Genomic DNA, 19,003 nt, shown 5'->3' on the forward strand with positions numbered 1-19,003 from the left:
TATACAGAATATGAGGTTGGAAAGAGTAAGAGAAGGTCTAGAGGAAGAAAAAGTGCAGCCATGTGTTTGAAACGTGTTACAGGAGGGGGGGGGTGCAGCATGCACAGCGAGATGTTCGAGCAGCGTAGCAGCAGAGGCTGTTTAGTTATTTGTTCTGATGGTAAACGTGGGCTCGGAGAGGTGAATGATTGGTGGCAATAATTCAGGTTGTGACATCCATTACTGAGGCCGGTGAACACCTCAGCAGCTCCATCACAGAATCATTCACTCATAATGTTCCTCCGGAGCTTAGCCATTGCAGGAGAGGGATGCTAACGCCGGCTAACGATCTGGAAGTGGAGCTTCTAATTAATAACGAGCGGGTTTTTGTGCGAGCTTGAGGTGGAACGGCCGCTTCTCCGGCAGCTCTAAACGCACGGACGAGAGCGGCAGGTGAGAAGATCTGCAGGAGGAAACAGGTGCATCACTGAGCTGAACTCAAGTCCAATTACTGCAAAAGCCAGAGCTGTTGCACATGGTCTTGTTGCAGCTTTTTGTCCCCCCCTGCTCTGCACAGTCTGTCCTATGTGTTTATAAGCGAGGTGTAATGGTAGCAGGGTGTGTAAGTGCTGCAGCTTATTTTGTATTTGGAGGTGAGGACATGGCAAATCAGACCACTTCACACATGAAAGGCAGTAGTGGGTCCATTTAATTCTCTGTGCCTCTCTTACCCTGGATCTCACTGTCCTTACATGGGGGAGGAGGTGAGGGAAGGAGGGAGGTGAGGAGGAGGGGGGGGGGGGACTCCAGAGGCTAGTTAAAAGGTGTCTGATTCTCACCATGAATCTAATTAGATCTCTGACTGAGGTCTTAACATCTCCTTTGAAAAAAAAAGAAAAAGAAAGAAGGAGGAGAGGAGAAAAAAAGAAAAAGAAATGCATGGAGGAATAAGGTGCTAAAGCACCTACCCCTCGCCTCCTCTGCACCTTGGCCCGAGCCGCCCCCTGCTCCCTCCTTTTCTGGAGAAAAACAAAGTCCTGCAGGCTAATGAAGTTTGTAATTAAGGAGATTCTGTCAGGCTGAATGAGTAATTAGGACGTGGTTCCTCGGGGGTGTTAATGGTGGTCAGGCTCAGTGGAGCACAGGCTGCATGTATGGCCAAAGAGAGCACCCTTTCATACCTCACCAGGAAACGAAAAGCGAGAGAGGAGGAGTGCTCGGTTTTGTTTTTTTTTCCACTTGATTCAGATTTGTTTTCTTTCAGGAAGAAGCTTCCACTTGTTTGCTGCATCATAAAATTTATGTTGCAGCTGAGGGAGACGCCTTTCTCGCTTTTTGTTTCCAGATGATCGTGTTTACGTACATTTTTTCTCCGCTCACTAATTCGCTATAGATTTCTGATGCCGCTGTGAAATCTGATATAATTTGAGGGGAAAAAACGGCCGTGGGACAGGACCACGCTCTGTTCTCGGTGAAGACATCTCCGTTCTAATTATCACTTTTACTTCAGATTGGTTGACTGTGCTGCTGATAAAGAAAGTTCACCTGGCCTCAATTAACTATATTTATCTCAGATTATCCCTCCATGAGATTTCTGCTCTGGCAAAAAGATTAGCGTTATTAAGAGTCGCATGTGCAGGATGAATACGTTTTCAGACAAAGTGACATCTCTTAAGGATGAGAAATTAAATCAATGAAATGGGAATCAAAAAAGGAAGCAGCTGCATGTGCCTGGGAGTCTCCTCCTCTTCTCCTTTTAATTTGAGAATTAAATTCGATAATTGCTCAAGTTTTTGAATTTGTTTACCAAAACACGGCGGTGACGTTTACTTACATTTGCGATCTGGATTTGCACCGAGCTGGTACATATGAAAATTTAAACTCAGAGTACATTATAACCTCAAAGGGAGGACACTGAACAGGAACACACACACACACACACACCAGACAGCAGTAGATTAGTGTGTTCACCATCTGATGTCTTTGACAGATACAGTAGAACGAGCCTCCTCAGAGGTGGACCTCTTTGATCTGGGGTTAACCTCTGCATTCTCTGAAATCATTTACACTGTTTAGACTGGGGAAGTGTCCCGCTGCAAGGCACAACACCTGGGCTTTGAACCCGTGACCTCGCATCTGAGCGCTCTCGCTGAAAGCCCCCGCTGCCTCCCGGTTAGCTGGGGAGGATCAGCGTGGACAGACAGGCCCAAAACTCTTCATTTCCTGTTTCGCCTGCAACCAACTCTTCCCCAAACGTTTTTTTTTTTTTAAAAAACAACAAACAAAAAAAGTCAAAATGCTACCTGTGTTCCAGGTGATGTAATCAACAAAACCAAGGAGTCGTGTTTTCACTGCAAATTCACAAACCGGTTTTGTGAGTAAAAGGCCAGAGGAGGAGGAGGAGGAGGGGGGAGAATTTTTTCACACAATAAAAGAGATTTTAAAGCAGCATTGCTCCAGTTTTATCTCCATTTTTGTTTGGACTCATTACAGGTGAAGTAGAACAGGTGTTAGTCAGACCTACATGGACGTGGAGGCTACTTCCTCTTTCAGCTTCGCCCTGCCCGTCCCTCATCGTCCATCGTGACCTCTCCGCCCTCCACGCTGCAGGCAAGGGGCTGCAGAAAAAAAGAAGCAGAAAAACGGCTTTAGGAATCCTAAATATTAGTGGTTGTAAATCAGCCCCCAGTGGCCTATGAATAGCAATTATCTTTTTCGCACTAATAAATCCCCCCAGTCACAGATAAGATGGTTTCCCTTCCTAACCTGCAGTAAAAACAGCTAAGTCCTGAGCAAGCAGAAAAAAAAATAACATGGGCGGGGTGCAGCAAATAAATGAGGGCTCTTTAGCTGTGGATTACGCTCAGTTAGAAGAGGAAATATGTAGTCTTTTGTGCTCCGTATATCACGTATGGACCGAGAGGGAAATGATCACAGGACTTTGGGAATTCAGATGATATCGAGACGCGAGCTCGAGCGCTTATCTGCCTTATCAATACCTACTAAACATGATTCACTCCAGTGCACAGCGGCTTTCAGCGAGTAGGAGTATCTGAAAATGTCAGCAGAGGAGGCGGGAGGTGGTGGAGGTGGTTATATTGATCTGATAGGAACATTCTTTGATTTTTATCTGACAGATCAGCATGGACGAGGCTTAGCTATTGCAGACGTGATTAAACTGACCACCCCTTCAAGCAGAACCACAAACTAACTTCCTGTCTCCTCTCACCGCGGAGAGTAAGTTCACCGTACTCACTCCGCCGGGATTTACAAGACTTCATCTCTATAGGAGGAAAACACCACAATCAGCAGCAGTGGGGCTTTTTTCTCCTCCTCCTCTCTTCTTCTTCTATAAGGTGACTGAACTCTTATTCCATGTAAGGACTTAAGTTAACCTCATTAAGCTCGCTCACACACTAGATACATAATTATCCCTGAGAGGATAGCCAGTGCTAATACAAATTAGAAAGATAATTAAGCTACTGAGACTGGCCATTGCATCTCCCAGAGCACTGGACCCACAGAACCATTATGGTGAATTAGAGCCTTTGTTTACAGTCACAACAGGAGCCTTTTTACCAGAGAGTTTTACAGCTAAACTCCAGTTTGGGAACATACCTGACACAGGTGTTTAGGAGTTATAACTGCAGAGGAAACACACCATAATGTGAATTCCTTTCTCTGCAGCGTCAGGCGATGACTTCACGACGCCCCTGAAAGCAAAGAGTCCATTTTTCTTTTTTCTTTTTTAGAGAGAGAGAGAGACAGAGAGGGAGAGAGAAGTGCCTCTGGGGCGCTCATAAAAATTCAATCTAAATGACAATTCACCTCGGCGGTGTGCAATGCATCTGGTCCTCCCCTGTAACAAGGCAGTTTAGTGCCCTGCCCTGCTTACAGCTACTTCAAAAGATGCCTTAAATGCCTCCTCGAGCTGGAGGAAACATTTCTCTCTTTTCCCCCTTTTTGCTCGAACAGGAACAATAAATCTGGCTGATTTCTACATTCCTCTTTAGATCATATGATACCTGAAACGGAGCGAGTGAAAACTCAAACTGCTCCAGTCTGTGCACAACAAACATACATGTGAGCTGCTCTCCCTCTCTCTCTCTCTCTGTTGCAGCATCATGATTAGATCAGGGCCGGACTTCTTTTTTGGGTGAAAATATGTCAAGAGAAAAAGGATAAGTACACACAGCTGGATGCATTTTAGAGAGCAATTCCCCTTTTGTCATAGGAAGAGCACATGCTGTGTAAGGCCTAAATGAAAACGCTGCTGCGTTTTTAGCGCTGCCGTAACAATCGTAGGGAAATTGTTGCACGGACTTTGCAGCTCGTGATGGTGAAAAAGTTTTTGGCCTGTGCACGGGAGCGAGTTTTCTCCTCTTCTTCTTCTTTTTTTTATTTTTTTATTTGCCTTCATGGTGAGGGGAGTACGAAGGGGAGAGGAGCACGCTGCTGGTTGTGTGCCAGCTCTGCCTCCTGTGGTTTCACGCATAACAACCTTGCATGTGCACAGCTCTAAGTAAAGCATTGATTTAAGAGGGTACTTCTTCTTTCCACAGCTTTAGCAAAACAAGCCCCTATGTTTGGATAGACCCGGTAAGCAGCTCACTGACCTGAGCAGTGGGTCAGATTAAGTTAGACCCCCCCTCCACTCCCCCCTCCCTCCCTTCCCTCCCCTCCCTTTCTTCCTAACGCAGAATGAGGAAAAAGGGAAAGTGCTCTTCAGGGCAGGCAGGCCTGCCAGCCAGGTCAGGGGAGTTGCACAGGAAAACAGGAAACTGACAAGAGAGACAAATGACAGGGCTCACCCAACCACAGGCGTTTAAGCACTCTGCCACGGAGGCTGATCATCCATAATTGCTGCAGGAGTAACACTTTAAAGCCTTTAAATGATACACGTCTTGTGAGATCTTTAATTTTAAAATTGAACGAGCGACCTCCAGGTAAATCTGAAGTCTGGAATCACCTCTAAAATAAAAAGGAGCTCGACAAATAAACACCAAGTGTTTTCATCCACAATTAAAAGAAACATTAACTTTTTATGTGTGTTTTTCTGGAAAAAAACAACCCACAAAGCAAACATTGTGACATGGTTACAGCCTGAGCTGATATTATCTACTGACCCTGCAGAGACACCGCTCACAATAAGTTAGTTATATATTTTCTCTGGACAGGCTGGAGGGAGGATTGTGTGTAAGTGAGGGGAGGTGGGTTCAGAGTAGAGAAGCTGCTTTTGGCCAAAGGCAAAGATAAGCCAAGGGGAGTGGAGGTGTTGTGGGGTGAGGAGAGGGGAGGCTTGGGGGGGGGGACACAATGGATTGAGCCAGGCAATCAGTGAGCGATCTGGGGCGGTGTTTAGTGGTGCTGTAAGATCTGCTAAACTAGCCCTAATTTCCCCTGTTGTAGGAGATGTGTGAGTTGAGGTGGAAAGGGGCAGGAGGAGGGGAGGGCCTTTGGTCTGTCAGAGTGCAGTTAATCTGAACCTGGGGCAGCACGTTCACTTTTGATGGAGGCCAGAGATAGCACGCCGAGGCCTCGGCCGAGGAGGAGGGAGGAGGGGAGGATGAAAGATCACCCACACCTGCGAGGGGCTGCCGAAAGTTACAACTCACTCAAAGAGGCCTTTTTCTATCGCTGCTCCCATTTGTCAAAGATGATGGGGGCAATAGCGGCCAGAGCTTCACTCCATTTTCTGTTTCCACTGGTGGCTCATCATGTGCTCTCGCTGCCACGGGATAAAGATTACACTGATTTGTCTTTTCACCACTAAATCTTTTCCAAATGCAAATTAACTGCATATTTTCAGGGTGAGAAATAATATTGTAATGTCTGTCTGTAAAGCAGCTTGTACGCGATCGCAGCAAAAAATAAATGTAACATTCTCCACCACTCCATATTTGATTCACCATGGCCTCTTTCCTCTCTCTTTTTTTTTTTTTTTTTTTTTTTTGGTTTTCAGAAGTGTCTGTGTACGAAATCCCCCATAATCCTCTTGGAGAGAAATATGAAGCACCACCCCTTGAGGTTTGCCCTCCTTGGCCCTGCGTCTTCCTTTCATGCACTATAAGATTCATCAGTGCCATCAAGAGCTTTTCATTTAACTCATAAAGCCAAAAAAAAAAAAAAAAAACATGATGAGAGCTCCTTGTTTTCTTTGCATCATAAAACACTGAGATCCAGAGCTACAATCATAAACTGTTATTTACTGCAGCGAGGATTTAACTACACAGTTTCACGTTGAAATCAATTACTGTGTCAGAGTTAGAAACACCCACTTCTTCAAGCAGGTGCGAGATAAATTTTTGGTGTTTTAGAAAGACATCCAGACTCTTTCTTTATTTAAGTCAGAAACAAGCCAGTTTCTTAAAGGAGAACTCAGGTATTTCTGAACCTGGGGCTTGTTTTCTCATGTTTTTGGATGTAAATGATTGATAGGGACAAAAGTTTTTGGAGTAAGTGCAGTGTTGAGCTGTAATCAAACGGTGCAATTGTCCATGTCAACGGATGTCCATTAAAGTGCTTGTTTTTCCCTCTGACAGGCTCAGATTGTTATTATAAGTGTCTGAGAACATTATGGATAGGATTCCTACAGAGCTTTTTTATTAGAGATGAAGATCCAGAAACAGCCGTTTTATTACTACCAGACTCCATTGACAAAAACAGCTATTTTACTGAAACAGAAAACAGGAGCTGCTGGAATATCACTGCCTTGATTGGTTAGTTTGTTTGTGTTATTGTGTGACTTTCAGTGGTGGAAGTAGTATTCAGATCCTTTACCCAGTAAAAGTACCACACAATAACACAAATTAACTAGCCAACAGAGGCAGCAGTAAACAAACAACTCCTGTGTTCTGCTCGGTAAAATTGCTGTTTTTGTCAATGGAGTCTGGTGCTGATATATAGCAATGTTTCTGGTTAAACAAAAGGATCTTACTGCTTAATAAAAAGTGTCTGACATAATTATGGATAGGATTCCTACAGAGACCTTTTTATTAAAGTGTAAATGTTACTATATCAATACCAGACTCCATTGACAAAAACAGCAATTTTACCGAGCAGAACACAGGAGCTGCTGGAATACCACTGCCTCCGTCTGTTAGTTAGTTTGTGTTATTGTGTGACTCTCAGTGGTGGAAGTAGTACTCAAATCCTTTACATAAGTAAAAGTACCACACAATAACACAAACTAACTAACTAATAGAGGCAGCGGTAAACCAACAACTTCTGTGTTCTGCTTGGTAAAATTAGTGTTTTTGTCAATGGAGTCTGGTAGTGATAAAACACCTGTTTCTGGTTAAACAAAAAGGATCTTCCTCTTTAATAAAAAGCTCTATCTCTGTAGGAATCATATCCACAATGCTGTCAGACACTTATAACAACAATCTGAGTCTGTCAGTAGCGAAAAAAAGCACTTTAATGGACGTCCATTGACATGGACATTTGCAATGTTTGATTACATCGCAGCAGCTGTCAGCCCCATCGAACATTTACACCCAAAGACATGGGAAAATAAGGTTGAGTTATCCTCTAATGTGTCACGGATCGGTCACGCTGTTTGTGGCAAACGCAGGTCTCCCAATAAATATGGTGGGAGAGCATTAATCCGCCGTCCTCTGTCTGTTTCATGTGGCCTTTTTGCTCTTTGCCAGGGTAATGCTCTTGCCTCAGCTGGCAGCTCAGACTGCGCCGGGGGCACAGCACATCTGGATTTGAAGGCTGAGGGAGGGATTGTGTGTGTGAGTGAGTGAGTGTGTGTGTTATGTATATAGATGGAGAGCTTGTGTGTGTGTTGGCCAGGTGGGCAGCACCACATGTATGGGCATATCCTCTCAGCTATGAAGAAAATGCCCTCTGTGTGTCCCAACATGACGGAGGGGTGAATTCCCAGGCAGAGGTAGCGGCTCATAAACAAAAACATATGGAGGGGTAAGAGAATCATAAAGATTTTGTTTCCGCTGCCCTGGAGTCCCACTGAGACTAAAGTATCAACTCAAGTCAAAGAATGAGTGTATTCTGTGAGACAGCAAATCTGTAAATTATTATCCAGACAAGGGGAATAAGTATCTCTGCTCCAGAAAACAAGGCGAGCTCCCAGTTGGGGAATGAAATTGATTGTGTTCTACATGCGTGTATATTTTAAACGAGCCATGCTAATCGTGCACTCATGTTAACATATTGAGATGTTTTACAAGTGAAGCACGCTTTGCTTTGACGTCGCTGCTAGACACATTACCTTTCAGGATCTGTGACGGTGCAAGTCCTCCTCCCCCACCACCTCCCCCACCTCCCCCTCCTCCTCTCGAGACCGCCAAAACTCATATGTGGAATGTGTGGTTTGGATTTTCATGCTTTTGAATTTCACTTGCAAATCAATTTCCACATGTTCGCCCTGTGCTTTTGTAACTGCGAGGACTGAGAGTTTGCACGTGTGGCGAGCGGCGCCATAAATTCAACTTCTTTCTCTCGGCTATTCTAATGAGAATCTGTTCAAATAAATATAGACAGGGAGGGAGGGATTGGAGGAGGGAGGGAGGGGTTGTAAACAAATCAGAATCGCTGTGTTTGAGGCCTGTATATGCACATCGCCGGCGTGGAAGCTAACAGGTCAGGAGTTGGCGCAGTGTTGTGAGAACCAGCAGCTCGAAGATCACATTTCACGCTCAGGGCCAATTAAGGGACGTCAAGAGCGTCTGAACTCGACTAAAGGTTAGTGATGGATCCGTCTTAACCCTGAACACTGCAGCCGTGGAGGTAGTTTAGCAGCATGTGGCCGACAGCGGAGAAAAATAATGGCTACATCTTCGCTTATAAATGGAACTGAATCACCTGTACGAGCCGCCTCATCCTCCATCTTCCACTTCCACTTGTTTTTGAGCGAAGCACTGCTTCATAGCGACTGCAGACCAGCTAACTGGTGACACTGGGTGTGAGAAAAGTGTTGCTGGGATATTTCACCACATGGAGGGCAGACCAATTGTGTGTACAGGCGACCGTCTCTGCAGGGATTAGTGGTGCCATTAAGTGGCGATGAGTTGCGGCGGGGGGCCGCATCCCCTGCTCCCTCATTAAATCGCTGGCAGCTGCCCTTTATCACAGCTCTGCTCCGCCACCATACTGTACCATCAGCACCCTCGCAGCACCCGTGGTGCCAGCCCGGGACCCTTGACCTTCATGAAATCTTTTGGCAGCTTGAAAAAGTTTAATTGCAGGCTGTTGTGAGGATCACAGTGATTTTTTCTTACACTTTGCATGCACATACACCTATTTTTGTATTTTTTAAAGATAAAAACGCTCAGAAATATAAAATTTACTGCATCACAAAGGAGGAAACGTGGCTGAGGGGGATTATTAAAGCTGAGAAATATCAGTAAAATGTTTTAACTATTTCCTACACTCAGTATATTCACTGCAGATTTGTTGTTCTGTATTTCTTGTTACACATAATTTATTTAGTCTGGGGTGTTACCTGGTGGTGGATGGTGACTACAAACTCAGCAGGTGACATGTGACCACGGAGACGAGGATTGATTTGTTCTGTTCACGCAAAACTACAACGATCATCACAGCAGAACACGTTAAGCTTTTCCAAGAAGAGCCTTTTCTTTTTAATCCATTACAAAAAAAACCAAATCCATCCACTTGTGTTTTAAGTGTGGATGAGGGAGAAATAAAAAGACTCAAAAGGGATCCATAAATATTCCCTGGATCTTTTGAACAGGAGGAGACAGAGGTGTGTTCAAACATCACCCAGAATGCCGTGCCTGAGGCTGCAGCCGCAGGGGCAGAGATGGGGAAGTAGTAGGTGGGAGAGGCAGTAATGACAAAGCTCTACACGTCTTTTCTGAAACGCCCACTTTAGTGAAGTTTTGTCATTTCCTCGAGGGTGTAATTCATCTCTGGAAGCATCAGACAGATTTTACTCACTTTTTAGACACAATAAAACACCTTAAACTACCTGTAAACGGAGGATACTTGTCTGCAAACGCGGCGCGAGTCCAGGTTTTAGTTTTCAGTAGAGTTGCAGAGACCAGCAGTCCTGACCCGGTCTCGGAGGCCCCTGAGGCGAAGGAGCCGAGGTGAGGTCTCAGAGACACAATCATACGCACATGGATTTGGGGAAATTAGAGTTTCACGTAAATGTAAGCATTTACAGGTGGAAAATATCCTGTTGGATTTCACGATTGTAAATGCTTAAGCATTACACCCACAGGCTACAGAGCAGACACACACACTCTCACACACACATTCCTGTTGGAACTTATTTAGTATTCAATATTAAGTGATTCTGTTGTGTCATTTTTCTACACCTTTGGTTTGATAATCTACTACATCTTGAAACAAACACAATTTCACTGCCACGCTTTATGAAAATACAAACTGTAATGTGCAATCTACGGCAACTCAACTGGTGGATAAACAACTGAAATCTCTAACCTATGTCAATTCCTGATATCTGCAGCGTGGAATATGAGTCTAATTTCAAGGTAATTAAGATGATCTCTTTCCTATTTATTTTTTCAATTTACGTGCCTTTTCAGTAATATCTCCCTCCATACATCACCCCTGGAAATAGTTAAATCAAATTGAGTATATCACAAACCTGATTGCATCTGCAAATCCACCTATTTTCTGGGGTTTGACTTTAGTCATGCTTTGTGTAATTACATCAGCGAGGACGACAGCGGCGGCGGCGGAAGCTGTGGCGGCGACGTTCGAGACAACAGAATTACTTGCATCGACACCGGGTGAAGTAATCGCTCGTTCACAGTGTTAAAAGTTTTCTGCCGCCCGCCTCAAGTTTGCGACTCTCTTTTTTTTTTTCTTTCTTTCATTGTGGTGGAACAGAGATCGTAAAGATGATTGCTGCCACTCAGCCCCTCCAATTTGTCATTGAGTGCGTTGCCATTACCTGGAGAGCCGCTGCAGTTAAAAGAGAATAACAGCCATAATGGAGATCTCTATCCAAGGTTACATATCTGATCGAAGGAGGAGGAGGAGGAGGAGGCTTTAAAGATCAAACAGTCGGCCAAACATTTGACATTCCTCACAGAGGTTCTTTTGATGTTGTGGACCGCCTCTCTTCAAAGGTGTTGTCTTCATATCACCATGAAGATGTAAACATTATTACTGTTAATCCATTATTCTGTTTGCTTTCAGGGCAGAGACACGTAAAGGCTCAGATTATAGAGTGAAACATGTATAAAATATGTAGGAATCACAGAGAGCTGCACTGGAGCTGCTATAGGTGTCTGAAAATAAAAAGTTATCCCTTCACACTGGAGGAAATCTCTCAGAAATCAGCTAATTTCCGCCCATTTTTACTCACAGGTGGCAGGTTATTATCAAAACAGCCCTGATTTCCACTGAATTCACAGTTAAAACTTACTTATCTGCTCTTAAAATAATAAGATTTATCTCCAAACACATGCTAACAAATGAAAAAAAAAAATTGCAATAATTCACATTTTGATAGAAATATCTTTGATTTGGCTTGCATCACCTTGATTCTGCAGCCATTATCTGGAAAATGATGATGGTCTGAAATGTAGGGAATATTAATGACGGCTGTAACGCACGTCCAATCACTTCCCAGGGAAAAATTATAGAGGATTATTTTCTGAAAGGCAGAAAAACATGCCGCTTATTAAATCATTTCTCTCTCTCTCTTCTTTCTCCCACCCCCCCTCCCTCCTTCTTCTTCTTCTTCATGCTTTTCATGGGTGGTCAACAGTAATCAGTTTACCGTCTGGCTCTTTCAGGGTGTTAAGACATCCACTTTTCATTTGCACAAACAGTATGATAGTTTCAAGCACCCATTTATATTAATCCCCCTTAAAGTTTTGTGCAGTCCCTCTAGAAAAAAACAAACCACCCACTTTTAATCTGAAACCTATGGTGTTTTTTCTTTTTCTTTTTCTTTCTTTTTTTTTTGGGTGAAAAAGGATTTACCCATAATTCTCATTGCCTGCATCCCTTCCCCCCACTTGCAGAAAACACATCTGCACCCTCTTTGCACACACACACACACACACACACAAACACACACTGTATAATTTATAAAGCCTAAGCTCTTTCAATACTCCAAAATGCCAGATAAACTTTTCTCATTTGCTCCTAATTTGGTCATGCAAGATAATGCCAACATCTGAAGGCTTTTTAAACTGCTTTTTAAAATGCATTCCTGAAAGGAGCTGGCACTGGCACCTCTGCACCTTGTCAGCTCCAATAATTATTTCCAATCCGGAGCTAGCCCTTAATGTGCTGATTAATCCAGCCCTCTCCTTGCTGTGAGATGCATTCAGCTCCATTAATTTTTCAAAAAGGCCTCACTCTCTTTTTGCTGGGAGCCCTGCAGATGTCAGGGCTGTGGCAGAGAAAGCCATTAGAAGTTAACACCTCCCACTCCCCAGAGACTGGCATGGACTTTACCCTCCCCTCATTCTAATGCCAAGCAGCCGCATTAAGGACGTCAGCTGCCAGAGCCTGGCATTCCCTGAACTTGGACATCACCATCTACACACCCCCTCCCTCCTTAAAAAAAAAAAAGCAGCCTTAATAAGAGTGGTTTGATGAGGCTATGGTGCGCTCAGCCTCTCACGAGCAGCGTCTTCGCTCCCCCCTCCCGTCTTCGGGATTCACGGAGATTCTCGGTATCGTGCGAGAAACTCGGAGCTCGGCTCGGAGAGATTCCCGGGCCTCTGTGAAAACGTCCCTTTTAGAAACAAGCCGTTCGCCAGTGTGTTGGAAATTCAAAGCGATTTGAAATCTGTGCTCCAGCCTCCTCTCACTCCAGAGCTTTGTGCAACCCTCCCCTCCACCTCACCCTTCTCCTCCTCCTTATGTAGACTGGTTACAAGCTGTCTCAATTGAGGAAATCCCCCCCCTCCCTCCCTCCCTCCTCATCCTCCCCCCCTTCAACCAGCTTTTATCTGCCGATAGGTAGGTGAATGGTGGAAATTAGGATTCCTGGAGAGACTTGGGATGGAGAGAATAGAAACAAAGACTTCCCCATGTCGGGAACCGATGTCTCTTTTTCCACTGCTTTTCCCTTTCATCCCAAGGGCTCCTGTCAGACAGAGGGAAGGAGAACGAGAGCACATATAATACCTTTTAAGAGGCTGCCAGTTCTCTCCCATGCGATAAGCTCTGCTCGAATCACAATGGAGTTTCAGGACCCTGCAGTCACCCCACTGTAGGCCTGAGAACACACTCCAGCATACACATCAACACCGATATGCAAGCCGCATTGAAATATAGCTCTGTGGCTAATTTGACACACAATATTGGATCCATTTTACACTAAAAGCTTTCTTTTCTTGTGATCATTGCGTCCAAATCGTCTGATTATAGCCTCTTAAGTTGCGATATTCCAACTTTAGCACTAAAACACAGTGTTAAAGCTGCCAATATGGACGTGTATGACTAAAACTCAACACTGGAGATACCATGTATACAGTATTTTGTACACAATCCCCTCTGCAAAGTATTCAAAAATCTGTATAAACAGAGGCAGTGTCAAAATCCCAGCCCTTTTGAATGTTAATGAAACGGAGGTGTTAGGATGTCAGAAATCTGTCCAATAACGATAACAGTACAACTCCTGTTTACACTGAGCACGCTTCAGCTCCCAAAACCCAAAGTGCAGCCTCATTTACGTGCTAATGTGGGGAGGCAGATAAAGGACGGAGGAGCGATCACATGCCCTGTCAGAGAGTCACCCTTTGAACCATCCCTCATGCCGGTGAAGAGGGGGGAAATTAAAGAGCCTCAGCAGGTTTACCACCTTTCAAACACAACTCACATTCCACTCAAGTCCTCACATCTGTGACAGAGAGGAAAATAACTGCGTTACCGACCGTAATACATACACGAGCTTTCAGGGCAGGAGTTCACTGTCATGCTTCTATATGGGAGATTTTCTTTGACAATTAATCCAAATGATTGTTTGGATGGAGCAGAATTAAGTTCAGGTTGATGTAATGTACATGACAGAGCCAAACAGCTATACTTTGTGTGAGGAATTAAGTATGCAACACTATACTGAATGCTTTTTTGATGTCATATAGGCAGAGCTCCCAGGTTGTTGGACAATTTGACTTATTAAAAAAGGCTAATTTAACTATTTACAGCCAATTTCACAAATAATGCTGAACTGTAGATCAGTTAAAAAGACTTAAAGTCATTAAAAACCAGCGTTTATCTCTGATATTCAGCCAGGAAACTTTGAAAATATTGAGAGAGTTTGGTGTGTTTTTACGACGACAGCACTTCCTGCTCCAGAAGGAGAAGAGGATCATGGGTAATGTAATATAAACCATTCAGCCATGTTTTAGTTCAGTGAATTAAGAGCGTTATTAGAGAGAATCAAACCTGAAAATGTCTTGAGCTTGTGTTAAAACCACAGACCTTATTTCAGACATTTAACCAAAAACTGACTTTGGGACGAGGGAACAGGAAGTGCTAACATGCTAACATGCTAACTTACATCTTGGTTTTAGGATCATTCCTGCAGCTCTCTATTATTTCCTTATTTATGGGCAAGTAGTGTAAAACTTAATTTCAGGAAAATCACTGCTGCAGACTTTGTGTTTCATCGTCTGACCTTCTTGATGACTTCTGTCTTGTCTTGAGTTCAGGGAGATGAAACATTAACAGTGTAAAACCAAAATGTTTTGACTATTACAGAGAGAACTGTGAATCAAACACTTTGTGACGCTGTCTGGATTGTTCCAGTCGAGTAAAGCCCCGCCCAAGATGGTTAAAACAAATGAACTACTCGCTAACACTTACATGACCCTGATCTGTTTGGGGTTAAAATGAGGTAACGGAGGACTGATGGAGCATGTACGGGATCCCAGCTGCACTGCTCTTTCGGAGGGAGGAGTGGCTCTGGTTCGGAGGCAGGAAGTGAATTCAGGGAGGGTGATGGAGGCCTGGGTGTCCTCCATCACCCTCCTGCCACGGTCGTCCTGCTAATGAGAGCAGCCAGCTTGGGCCACATTAGCGGCATGGTGCTAACCGTTCCCACATGTTGCTGAAATCTAAAGTAATGCACCTGTAATTTTTTCCTCTGTTCGTTAATATTTTACTCGCGGGTTTAAGGTCGGCGTTACTGAGTCTAAGAGGTGGTTTGGGTGGGCCTGCGGTCACAGTTTGATACCTCTGTTCAGTTTTCATTCACACCTGCTTACACTTTTACAGACACTGACTGCTCTAACTCATAGGTGGTTGTGTAATGTGTCCACATAATTCATAATGATGCCCACATCAAAGCAAACAGCCCAACTCGAGAGGTCACTTCAGGGTGTAATCATTCTCCATCTGTTCTCGAACACTTAAACTACACGAGCGACTGAAAATGTCTTTTACAGTCCACAGATTTTATTTTTCATCCAACTGTGCATGTTTTGTTGTAACACGAAACAATGTGGTTTTGGGAAACACGGCTACTTTCCTGACGCAGAGAGGAAACTGCCCACGTGGTAAGATGTAAGACGAAGGTCTGATTTGTAAGATATTGGTTCCTCTTCCTGTAATTCCTGGAAACGGATCAGTCTCTGAGAGGCATAAATTTTGAATAAAATTTCAGTGTAATTATTCAGAGGAGATTTGGAACAGTGGAACATTTAGGCCTTTATCCCATGTATTATGCAGGGAATTAACAGCTAGAGAGCTATCTGCATTTGGCAAGAGGAACTAAGTAAATACCCCAAATGGATGAACCAGACAACCTAGAATCACTCTAAATGTGGTCATTAAACTTCCCTGCGTTCTCATCAACTGCTTCAGAGCCCGCTGGGATACTGTAAGTGGAAATTGTACTGATGTTATGATGCATAAAGCTCTTTCTTTCCTTCTTTTATTGGGAGATATTTTAGCGGCGACAACAACAAAAAAAAGAAAGACAAGAGCCCCCAATGGCTCGAGTTCAGAGAAGGGGCAGGCCAGATTGCAAAAGAATTGCTTTGAGTGGTGGATCGGCATTGCAGGAATTTTTTAATTTCCTGTTACTCAATAATTCTGCTCTAGTTAGGTCCTTGGACAACATCCTGCACTGTACCTTGTCTGATCAGTTCAATCCATCGGACAGATGCAGGGGGAAACACGCTTTAATCCTTTATCATTGGTCCACGACATGGTGGCCCTGCACGGCCCAGGTAGGAAACCGGGTGTAGTTATATTTGGGAGGCGGTCGGTCGGACAATGTGGTCAGGACTTGGGTGATGTCACACACCAGGGACGTATACATCCCCCCGAACCCGGCGCACAAGTGATTATTTTATCCTTCAGGCCTTTTATGAGCTCATGGTGATGAACAGGAACAATTCTGCCATCTTTTACTGGGGGGGGGGGGGGGGGGGACAAGGAAAACAGTCAGATGAGAAGCAGAACGAAGCGAGCGCTAAGTGCTTTACAGTGGGGGCGTCGACTTCCAGGCCTCCAGGGGCCGTGGAGCTGGGTTTTTTTTCTGCTGAGGATCTTCCCCTCCTTAACCTCCAGCCACCCGCCCGCCCTCCCCACTGCGCGCTCGTCACGGCTGTTCAGAGTCAAATAAATCACCTGCCATCGCAGGTGCTGACCTGTTGTTTATTAGTAAATGTCTAAAGGACAAGCTTTGAGAGGGGGAGGAGTTGGAGAGAGGTAGTCGAGGGGTTAAAGCACTAGTCTTAGGTCTTAAGGTTGATTTAGCAGCCCCTCTGGGAGGCTGCTGTACTACCCTGAAGAAATGAATGCCAATAAAGCCTGTAGTGACTGATGTTTGAGAGGGTCTTAATTGTCTTGTTAAAAAGAAAGACTATGGTATGTGAGGGAGAAAATGTGCTCTTGGTGCTGCAAGTTTTCATAGCAAAAACAAACATTATGAGACATTAGAGCTGAAAAATGCTACTGTCAAACAACCACAAAGGCCAAATAAAACCAGTGAGCAGTAAAGATATATAGACAGGGCACAGAGAGGACTCACGTGACACCTCAGTGTATTTTCAATTTTCAAACATATTTTAAAATGTTGTTTTGAATTATGGGATGCGGCCGCTTCTATGTTTTCTCCCTCTTCTGTTTTATCAATAAAATAAGGGGGGAAAAGAAGATATGGGAAACATCCTAAAGGTTTTTTCATGTACAGAATGACATGAATTAACAATGCAAAAGTGCAAAATACAAATAAACAGGAGCTGAAGCTCCATTACAGTCGGTTCTGGACATATTTGAGGATGTCGCTGCGACAGTTTTAAGTCCTGCTGAGGACGCTGGCACCATAGAGCCGCTTCTGTCAGGGTATATGACTGGCTGAGGTTTTTATTTGAGGTGCGAAAGCTCAGAAATATTCACGTTCTGTGTGAATATACTCACGACAAAAACAACAGTTTGAAATAAGGTTGAGAAATCGTTCCTCCTGTGGTTTATATTCTGTATAAGAAACTATTCCACTCCATTTAATCACGTCATGTGTTTAAATGGCGGAGGATTATAAAGGGATTATTTGATGAGAATGCTGACTGTCAGAAATGACAGACACAGATGAGAATGTGCAAAATTACTTCCATCATTGCCTCATAACTGAAACAATAAAAGGACTATGTAGTCTAACCTCTGAGACGAGCCAGGACTGACAGCTCAGCCTGATCTTCAGCTATCTAATAAATTACACTATTGTCTCTTCACTCTTGACTTTGCCTCCTGAAGCATGAGAGTCTGAACGAGACCAAAGCACTGGAGGCCTTAGCATAACACTCGCACTGCCACCATCCAACAATGACTGGCACCTTCCACCAAAGGTAAGTCAACCTTAAAATTTTTAAATTAAAATAATGATTGTCTAAACATTTATACACTCAGTTTCTGTGTACATACGCCTTTTGTCTAGACGGTGCGTTGTCGTAAAGCTGGCAAAACAACATTAGCCTGTGAGAGCGGCGCAAAATATCGGTATCAAATGATGTCATCTGCCCATGTAATGTAAAGCTAAGATTGAGCTCGATCAATTAGGATTTGCAGTGGAGCAGAAAATAGCTTATGACAGAGCTAAGGTGGAGGAATGTATGAGGAAAAATAAACTTTTCCTCTGACACACACACTCGCCACCTTTTGCAGATTCACAATGCAGCAGGAATATATGTGCATTCATGTACTTCGTCTGGAAAATATGACACAAGTCGTCTTCATAGGTGTAAATAATCATTTCAGTGGACTGACACTTACACATAATAATTTTGCAGGTTTACAGAATTATTTTGCACCGAGCAAAACACCACTCACTCAATTAACAACCTCCCCAGGGGCGAGTGAAGTACCTTGAGAAAAAATTTAATTTTGCCTCTCATACATGGAAGCAATTTGATTAACACAACATAAACTCACACTTGCATTTCGTGTAATTCCTGGTTTTACTTGTATTGCCTCAGTTCTGGTCACATCTGATCAGCTGGAGGAGCTACAGGCCCTGTGGTTATTTAACAGGAGCGTGAGAAACTATTAGAGCACAGTGAGGTTTGACTACTTCTACTACTTTTCTCAGTGGCAGCCATGATCAGAGCTGGTCCAGGTCTCTAAATGTTAAGGAAAGGAGCTTCAGTGCTTCCTATCTTATCTCCTTTAGCAGAGGAGACACTGGAGCTTCCTTTAGGAAAGGAAAGGAGAGAATGCCGTCCCACAATTCTTTGCAGCAGCAGCATTTGTGATTAATGCTGCTTGAAATCTTTAACTATAGATTTCTTCTGACAGACAGACAAACAGACAGATTTAATTTCTAGTTATCATCATCATCACAACTCAATACTATACACAGACATTTTATTAAATCCATCCCGTCCACACTGTGAAATTAACTAAAAAAAATATTTTCTCTTCTTGAAATCATTGTTTGAATGGCTCAACTTTCTCGTCTCGTCTATTCCTTTTCAATCCTGTTCGTTTTGATTTTTAACAATATCTATTTTGTTGTTGTTTGTTTGTCACTGTACGTGTGTTATAAATAAAGCTGCTTTAAAAAACACCTAGTTTAAGTGCAGTCGGATTCTCA

At 43.7% G+C, this 19,003-nt stretch overlaps 1 long non-coding RNA gene across 1 annotated transcript in view; it reads right to left on the reverse strand.

Annotated features, from left to right (window-relative positions):
* Positions 1-19,003, reverse strand: part of LOC127143397 (uncharacterized) — a 96,203-nt gene that overhangs the window by 18,790 nt on the left and 58,410 nt on the right. Inside the window, exon 4 of the long non-coding RNA XR_007814770.1 lies at positions 2,504-2,597. This is a non-coding gene — a long non-coding RNA (uncharacterized LOC127143397). The remainder of the gene's footprint in view (positions 1-2,503; positions 2,598-19,003) is intronic.

Source organism: Lates calcarifer, linkage group LG16_LG22 (genome assembly GCF_001640805.2).
Source record: "Lates calcarifer isolate ASB-BC8 linkage group LG16_LG22, TLL_Latcal_v3, whole genome shotgun sequence".
Lineage (NCBI taxonomy): Eukaryota > Metazoa > Chordata > Actinopteri > Centropomidae > Lates > Lates calcarifer.